The sequence below is a fragment of the Ahaetulla prasina genome, chromosome 1, assembly GCF_028640845.1.
Source record: "Ahaetulla prasina isolate Xishuangbanna chromosome 1, ASM2864084v1, whole genome shotgun sequence".
In the NCBI taxonomy this organism is placed as follows: Eukaryota; Metazoa; Chordata; class Lepidosauria; order Squamata; family Colubridae; genus Ahaetulla; species Ahaetulla prasina.
The window spans coordinates 177,761,302-177,769,996 of NC_080539.1; the positions used below are offsets into that span (position 1 = coordinate 177,761,302).

General features: G+C 42.1%; 1 long non-coding RNA gene across 1 annotated transcript; it reads right to left on the reverse strand.

Moving 5' to 3' along the window:
- Positions 1–257: 257 nt before the first annotated feature.
- On the reverse strand, positions 258–5,799 carry LOC131198199 (uncharacterized). The gene is made up of 3 exons (XR_009155041.1): positions 5,400–5,799; positions 2,522–2,653; positions 258–967 (listed from the first exon to the last, which is right to left on the reverse strand). It is a non-coding gene; the product is annotated as an uncharacterized LOC131198199 (long non-coding RNA).
- Positions 5,800–8,695: the final 2,896 nt, after the last annotated feature.

Here is an 8,695-nt window from a genome sequence, read left to right on the forward strand (position 1 = left end):
AAACTTGGTCCCTTTAAGACTTGTGGACTTCAACTCCCAGAGTTCCTCAGCCAGCTTTGCTGGCTGAGGGACTCTGGGAGTTGAAGTCCACAAGTCTTAAAGGGACCAAGTTTGGACACCCCTGAAGTAAAGATTGGATTTTGAATAAGCAGGACTTATTTTAATAAGCAGTATACTGATGCTTTTGGACGTTTGGTGTTAAATAACATTCCTGATAATGGATACCCAAGAAAACAAGCATATAGATCATAGAACAAATCAATAGTGTTTGCACTTGAAGCATCAACAATCAGATTCAAATCATCTTATTTTGGACATTGATATGAAGACTTAGTTCATTTGAGAAATCTGTAATTCTGGGAAGGAAAGAGAAAAAGAGGATAACTAGCAGTAAGCTGGATGACTTTGATTATAGGAGCTGTCGTGTCCCACTCCTCCGCTGACGGCCGGGTCAGGGAAATCCGAATCAGGCTTGCCTCTGCAGCTCTGCCCAAAGTCCTAGCAAAGTCCTCAGAGCAGGCAGGAGACCAGTAAGTGACTTCAGCAAGATAAGTTCGACTTTTGCCTGACTCAGAGACTGCCAGAAAGCAGATCCTTTATATAGGCCATGGGGTGTGGCTCCATGACTCAGCACTCATTAAGGCCTGCCCCTCCCTTCCTTCTGTTGCCTCCGCCTATCCAGCCTTCTGATGCGAGGGTCACACCAATCAGCAGCTGTTGGGAATAAACCCTCCTCAGGCTCACATGCTGTGGAGGAGGGAGGTCTAGCTGCTCCGTTTGCCTGGGCATGGAGTCAGGGCTGGGGGAGGGAGATGCTCCTTCTTCTGCAGTTTGTGTGGGCATGGAGCCAGGACTTGGGCCGGGAGGCATACATTCCTCAGTGTTCGGGAGCAGGTAAGAAGGCCCCGGCTGCTCTGAGGGCGGGCAAGACACAACAGGAGCCATGCAGGCAGCCATGGGGATGATCCTGAGGAAGATATCCAGATTCCAGAAGCCATGAAGATAACGAGAAGTATGTATTAACAATGAAGATAAGAACAAGCATGTAACAGATTAATAGACTAACAGAGTTGGAAGGGATCTTGTAGGTCATCTAGTCCAACCCCCCGCCCAAGCAGGAGACCCTACACCATTTCTGGAGAGATGGCAGTCCAGTCTCTTCTTGAAAGCTTCCAGTGATGAAGCTCCCACAACTTCTGATTGCTCTCACTGTCAGAAAATTTCTTGTTTCCAGGTTGAATCTCTCCTTGTTCAGTTTCCATCCATCATTCCTTGTCTGGCTTTCAGGTGCTTTGGAAAACAGCTTGACCCCTTCTTCTCTGTGGCAGCCCCTCAAATATTGGAACACTGCTATCATGTTTCCCCTGGTCCTTCTCTTCACTAACTATGCCCAGTTCCTGCAACCGTTCATTGTATGTTTTAGCTTACAGTCCCTTAATCATCTTGGTTGCTCTTCTCTGCACTCTTTCTAGAGTCTCAACATCTTATTTATAGTGTAGTGACTAAAACTGGATGCAGTATTCTAGATGTGGTCTTACTATGGCTTTATAGAATGGTATTAGCACCTCACTTGATCTTGATTGTATCCCTCTGTTAATGCAATTTAGGATTGCATTGGCTTTTTTGGCTGCCACCACACACTCTTAGCTCATATTTAATTGCTTGTCCACTGAGATGCCAAGATCCCTCTCACAGTTACTGCTATTAAGCCTGGTTTCACCCAGTTTGTATGTGTACTTTTGGTTTTTCTTACCTAAGTGTAAGACTTTACTTTCCTCTACATTAAATTTCATTTTGTTAGATAGGGCCCAGTATTCAAGGCTGTCAAGAGCCATCTGTATTAAGCCTAGGGAGGCAGGAAAGTATTAGAAAAAGATTCAGACTACCTCTCCCCTCCCCCAATTCTAGAATATAAGAAGAGAAAGTACAATTAGATTTGCAAGACAGATTGTTACTGTAGTCCATCTTAATAAAGTATAGCCTTTATGTGCAGTTTCCTGATCTGTTTACCTCCTAGAGGTGAAAGGCCATGAGCGCACTGTTAGAAGACTGGAAGGTTTAGGCTGGGGACAGATCATTCTGAGGAAGAAATATTTAGGCAGTTACTAAGAGTTGGCTCCAACCATAATGCATATAAACAATCAGCCAATAGTGTCTGAATTCCAGGATCTACTCCAGGAGTGATATTCAGCAGGTTCTGACAGGTCTGGGAACTGATAGGAGAAATTTTGAATAGTTCGGAGAATCGGCAAATACCACCTCTGGCTGGCCCAGGAGTGGGGAGGGAATGGGGATTTTGCAGTATCCTTCCCCTGCCACACCCACTAAGCCACACCACACCCTCCAAGCTATGCCCACAGAACTGGTAGTACAAAAATTTGAATTCCACCACTGATCTACTCCATTACCCAGAATGTGCTTTATATTAGTCCAATACTAATGATTTGTAGCTCGGAAGAAGGAGCCAAGGAGGACATCCAAAGGCAATAGAATTAGGGACAACTAATTATTGTAGAAATACCTTATTGTTTTCCTTTGATATGTTCTGTATTCCAACTTTTAGAGCCAGGATGGTGTTGCAATTAAGTTGTTAGACAAGGAGCAGAGAGATTCACTAGATGTTTTTGGATCAGTCTCCTGAAGAGGTTTGTTACTGCAGAATGGAAAGAAAGTTAGAAGGAGGGAATTCTACATACCTGGCTTTGAGCTCCAGTACAAAGAATTTGACACAAATCTAATGAATTAGATTGTGCACTGTGTCTAATTTATTAGATTTGTTGTATTTTGTTGACCATACAGTAAATACATATACCTTACTATATGTTGATTTTAAAGTTATTTATGGTTCTTTATAGTATTGTGTTTTCTCAAAGGCAGTTGCTTTGAGAAAATACAATTGGGGGAAAAAAAGTGGCCTGTAAGTATATAATATAAATAAGATAGATAGGTAATGTAATGGAGGTAAGATGTTGGACTGGGTCCAGGGAGATTTATGGTCTAATCTAATCCAGCCCAGTCACCCAAAAGTCACTCTCTGGATGGCTTTGGGGTTATTTACTCTTTTGCAATTTACTCCACAGGTTAATTCTGGGGTAAAGAAATGTTGTATATGCTGAGTTGAGCTCCTAAATAAAAGGCAGTGCTTTGTTGGCTCCAAAAAAGAGAACAATGTTGTTGTCCCCCACATTTTTGGTAATATACAGCCTGTTTAAAAGTAATTGGGTTAAAGACAGAGGGAACGGAAAAGCAAAAAGGATTGCATGAGGCAATTTATCTCTTTCCAAGATCACTTTGTCTCTGCACATTCCCAGGAAGAAGTGCCTTAGTCTGCAGTCCTCTGTTCACTGACATGGATGGAAGCCTTACAAAATTTAGAAATGCTTTGTGAAGTTGCTCATTTTATTTTATATACAGGATTGCTTTTTGACAGGAAATCTTATACAGATAGAGCAATTTGGACATTAGGTTATCTTGCACATATTTAGGCAACTGTATGAAAGGTTAAAAAGCAATGTCATTTATACAAGTGGATTATCTGAGTGAATAAAAGGCAGGGGAATAGCTATCCAGGCCTATCAGATTCTGGATATAAGTAGTATTTTTATACTACTTTGAAAACAATACCTTAATTGATGTGCAAAACTGAAACCACAAAGGGCGTGAACCCATGGATTGCCCACAAAGGCAAAAGAAAAATCAAACTTCATCCAAAGGGAACACAATGCTGCTAAATAAGGAGTGGAAATACTGATGTGTGTGTCCAAAAACAAACAGATGCTTTGTTAGACAGCAACAAAACAGTGACTTACGCAGCCTGTCATAGGGCAAGAGTATTAAGCTTAAATCTGCTCACGTGACAAGGCTGGGGATTAAAACCTCATTTCTTGCCAGCATTCCTCTCTGTCAGAGCTTGATTCTGTTTCTTTAGCTGCAATAACCCATCTGTCAAGCACCGCATTGATTCCAAAAGAACGAAATGTTGAGCCTCAAAGTACTGTTAACATATCCTCACTGCTACACAAGATGCACACTATTTGCATTTTTCTGTTTCTATTTCTTGATGCAAGCATGCCCACTTGGGCAAAGGAGCAAGGGTCACACTAGACCTTTGTTTCTAATTTCAGTTAAAGTCTTTTAACTTTTAAATGAGGGGAGCACATTCTTTTTCAGATGGGGGTGGGGTTGTGCTTGGCTTTTGAATGGCACACTTGAGGGCACACTCCAGAAAGTTGTCAGGATCAGATTAAAAACTGGGATATATTGAATCTAAATGTACTTCAAGTTTAATTTTTTTAAAAAAATACATTCCTGCACATTTAATAATATCCCATCATATTCAAATGTACAATCTGGAAGAAATATGGGGAACGCACATGACCCTTGAGTATCAGATGAACTCATCAACTATAAAAATTCAAACATCAATAGTATGTTAGGGCAAACACAAAAATTAGGCAAATCTGCAGTCTTTCAACCGATATGCTCCCATGAAAACAAACCCTATTCTAAAGCCATTTTAAAATACACCCACTTCCGTATTTCTGGGTACCATGATTGGAGCAGAGATCCTTAAAAGTATGCAACTATGGCAATCATGCTTCCTGTATGCTTTGTGTCTACCAACAACAACGTTTGCTGTAAAAAGGACTTTAAATATATAAAATACTTAATGTTGAATCACTGCATTTCTATTCCTTGCTGTCATCTGCTGGCTTGTTCTGCCTTCCAATTTGTTTGCAGAAAGTCAAACACCTTGAAATGCTTGAGAATCACTTGGGAATCAAGGTCGTTTCAGCAATGTCCCTTCTGCTCCTTTTTCCAGGAACACAAATTATAGCCAAATATTTCACTCAGGCATTGCCACATGCAGATATTTGGAGTTTGGATCGTTGGTGATGGGCTCAAGTGCAGAAAATGGCTCTGGATGGAAGTTCCTAATGGTTCCTTAAACAAGGGCTCCTTGATGCTCTCTAAGTTTGGTTGTTTTCTTGCAGACTTTTCATTACCCAAACATCATCGGTTCTCCCTTATTGGTTTCTTAATCGTTACAAAGCACGTGGCTGCACTAGAACAGGAACCCGGCTGCATAGACATAGCTAACCTTATTCCTCCAAAAATAACACTGGGAGTGGATAGACTCCATGGTTCTCAGTGCTCTCCCCAAGGAAATATAGGAAATGTAAAAATCCCCAGGTGAGAAACTGTTCGTGCACAGAGAAGCTCACCAGCAAGATCGGGGATATTATTATTATTATTATTATTATTATTATTATTATTATTATTATTATTATTATTATTATTATTATTATTATTATTATTTTGATAAAGCCACACAACTATTTCCACTCCCCCTTTAAAAGGCAGCTTTCAATTGATCCTTAGAAAATCCTTGGGGTCACCTGATGGCCGTGGACGACTCGCCATGCAAAACTCTCTTAAACGGCCTCTGAGGCGGCGGTGGGGAGGGGGGGCGCGAAGGCGCTGCGCGAGCGGTTGCCGTAGGCAAGTTCTTGTTTTGCTTCTCTCCTCTGCTCCTTTCGCATTCCACAGCATGGTAATTAACAGCACTCAGAGGGTTTTAAAATAAATATGCTGGTGACGTTTGGTGGTATGTTTTGTTCCCAGACGATCAACAGCCATTTCTTGGAAAGCAGCTGGAGACTCAGCTGACAGCAGCCCTGAAGCGCTTTTATTCAGCACCATTGCAAGTGACTGCCTGAGAAAATAACAGTGTCACACAATGCTGTGCCTCTTTGCGCAGGCACATTGCTGGAGAAGAAAACATGGGGATTTACCGCTCTCTCCTTCCTCATTTATCTCAGGGGCCCCTGGCAGCCCGTCCTGTTTGTCCTGGGGTAAGAAATGCATATAAGTGTGCTAGTAAAAGATTATAATCCTAGGTTTCTCCCATAAATCCAGGGAGAACTGTAAATAACTCATCTAAAATTGCCTTTAGTGCAAATACACAGTTAAAAAGGCTAATTAAGTGGTAAAGAAAATGAGAAAAATGTAGATAAAATGCCACTATTATATTTCAAGGAGCAATAAAGAATCTCCTTTAAGCAATAACAAACCAAACCAAAGAGTAAAAAAATACAGAGTTCTGAAGGAAAATCCTTGTGGGGAGGGAGGTATTCATACCAACTAAAGATTTCTCCTACCTGAAGATTCATAGTAAACATTACTGCATGGACCATAGGCCTTGATATATCCAGGCTGATGAATAATAAGAGGATCAAATGATAAAATGACTGCACCAAGTTCTCCCCAGTACAACCATTCCCAATCAGATGACTCCCTGTTTTTCCATTTTGGCAAATTAAGATGCATAGACTTCAACTCCCAGAATTCTTTAGCCAGCAGGCTGGCTGAGGAATTCTAGGAATTGAAGTCCACCCAGCTTAAAGTTGCCAAAGTTGAAAAACACTGTAGTAAGGACTACAGATTGTCCTTGGTTTATTATGGTAATTGGAACCAGAATTTCGATCACTGAGTGATGTCATAATGTGCGATGTCACATGACCATGCCACTTAGTGATAGCAGTGCCATCAAACCCTGTTAAGCAAGGACCTCACATGATTTTTGACATCTCACTTCCTCCATGACTTTCTTGAAATATGTCAAAGTTGTGTCTGCTTCAGTGCTGTCACATGGCTGAACCTCCACTCTGCCTCAGTCAGCTGTGAGCTACATTTTCAATGTTCCCAGCCTGCTTCGCACAAAGATGCTTCCCACAAGGATTCTGCCAGGGGAGGGGAGCGAGTGAGGGATGTGGGGGAGGCATCGCACAGGTAAGGGATGCTGCATGAGAGGCGTCATGTGAGTCAGGGAGGGTGCATGGAAGGGCACAAGAGATATTGTGCAGTTCAGGGAGATTGCACAGGGGCGCCGTACAGCTTGGGGTGAGTACACAGGTGTGCAGAGGGGCAAATGCATGTGTGAGGGTGCAAGGAAGATACAGCAAGGGTTGGGGAAGATGTGTGGGGGTGTGATGCAGGTTGGATTGAGATGGATGCTAGCAGGTGCATGAGGGTGTGGGGGAAGTGTGATCAGGTAGGATGTATGAGTGATAAGTAAATAACGTGAAGGGTCATGGGTTATTTAATTTACAATAAAACGCAAGTTTAATTTCTGAAAATTTGAAATAATATCACAATTGGGATATCCCAAGAAAAGGAAGTACAGGACCTATTTCACAGACAAAAGCCAGGAAAAGCTCCAGGCCCAGACAAGATAACTCCTTCTTGCTTAAAAGTCTGTGCTGACCAATTGGCCCCCATCTTCACCCATATTTTCAATAAATCACTAGAGATGTGCTATGTTCCTTCTTGCTTCAAACGCTCTACCATCATCCCAGTGCCGAAGAAGCCCACCATCAAGGAACTGAATGACTACAGACCAGTTGCTTTAAAATCTATAGTCATGAAAACCTTTGAAAGGCTAGTGCTTTCCTACTTGAAAACCATCACAGATCCGCTGTTAGACCCCTTGCAATTTGCATACCGAGCAGATAGATCAATAGATGATGCTGTTAATATGGCTCTGCACTACATCCTACAACATCTTGAGTCTCCAAAGACCTATGCAAGGGTCCTCTTTGTAGATTTTAGTTCAGCATTCAATACCATCATTCCAGACACTCTTCTAACTAAGCTAAACCAGCTACAGATACCGGAACAGACTTGTAAGTGGATCACAAGCTTCCTAACAAACAGGAAGCAGCAGGTGAAGCTAAGCAAGATCACATCAAATACCTGTACAATTAGCACAGGGGCCCGCCAAGGCTGTGTGCTCTCCCCACTTCTCTTCTCTCTGTATACCAATGACTGCATCTCCAACGATCCATCTGTCAAGCTACTGAAGTTCGCAGATGACACAACAGTGATTGGTCTCATTCGAGACAATGATGAATCCGCATATAACATAACATAACATCAGAGTTGGAAGGGACCTTGGAGGCCTTCTAGTCCAACCCCCTGCCCAGGCAGGAAACCCTACACCATCTCAGTCAGATGGTTATCCAACATTTTCTTAAAAATTTCCAGTGTTGGAGCATTCACAACTTCTGAAGGCAAGTCGTTCCACTTATTAATTGTTCTAACTGTCAGGAAATTTCTCCTTAGTTCTAAGTTGCTTCTTTCCTTGATCAGTTTCCACCCATTGCTTCTTGTTCTACCCTCAGGTGCTCTGGAGAACAGCCCAACTCCCACTTCTCTGTGGCAGCCCCTGAGATATAGACGAGAGGTCGAACGACTAGCCTTGTGGTGCAACCAAAACAATCTGGAACTGAACACACTCAAAACCGTAGAAATGGTGGTAGACTTTAGGAGAAACCCTTCCATACTTCCACCTCTCACAATACTAGACAACACAGTATCAACAGTAGAAACCTTTAAATTTCTAGGTTCTATCATATTGCAAGATCTAAAATGGACAGCTAACATCAAAAACATCATCAAAAAAGGACAACAAAGAATGTTCTTTCTGCGCCAACTCAGTAAGCTCAAACTGCCCAAGGAGCTGCTGATTCAGTTCTACAGAGGAATTATTGAGTGTGTCATTTGCACCTCTATAACTGTCTGGTTCGGTTCTGCAACCCAACAAGAAAGACACAGACTTCAGAGGATAATTAGAACTGCAGAAAAAATAATTGCTACCAACCTGCCTTCCATTGAGGACCTGTATACTGCACGA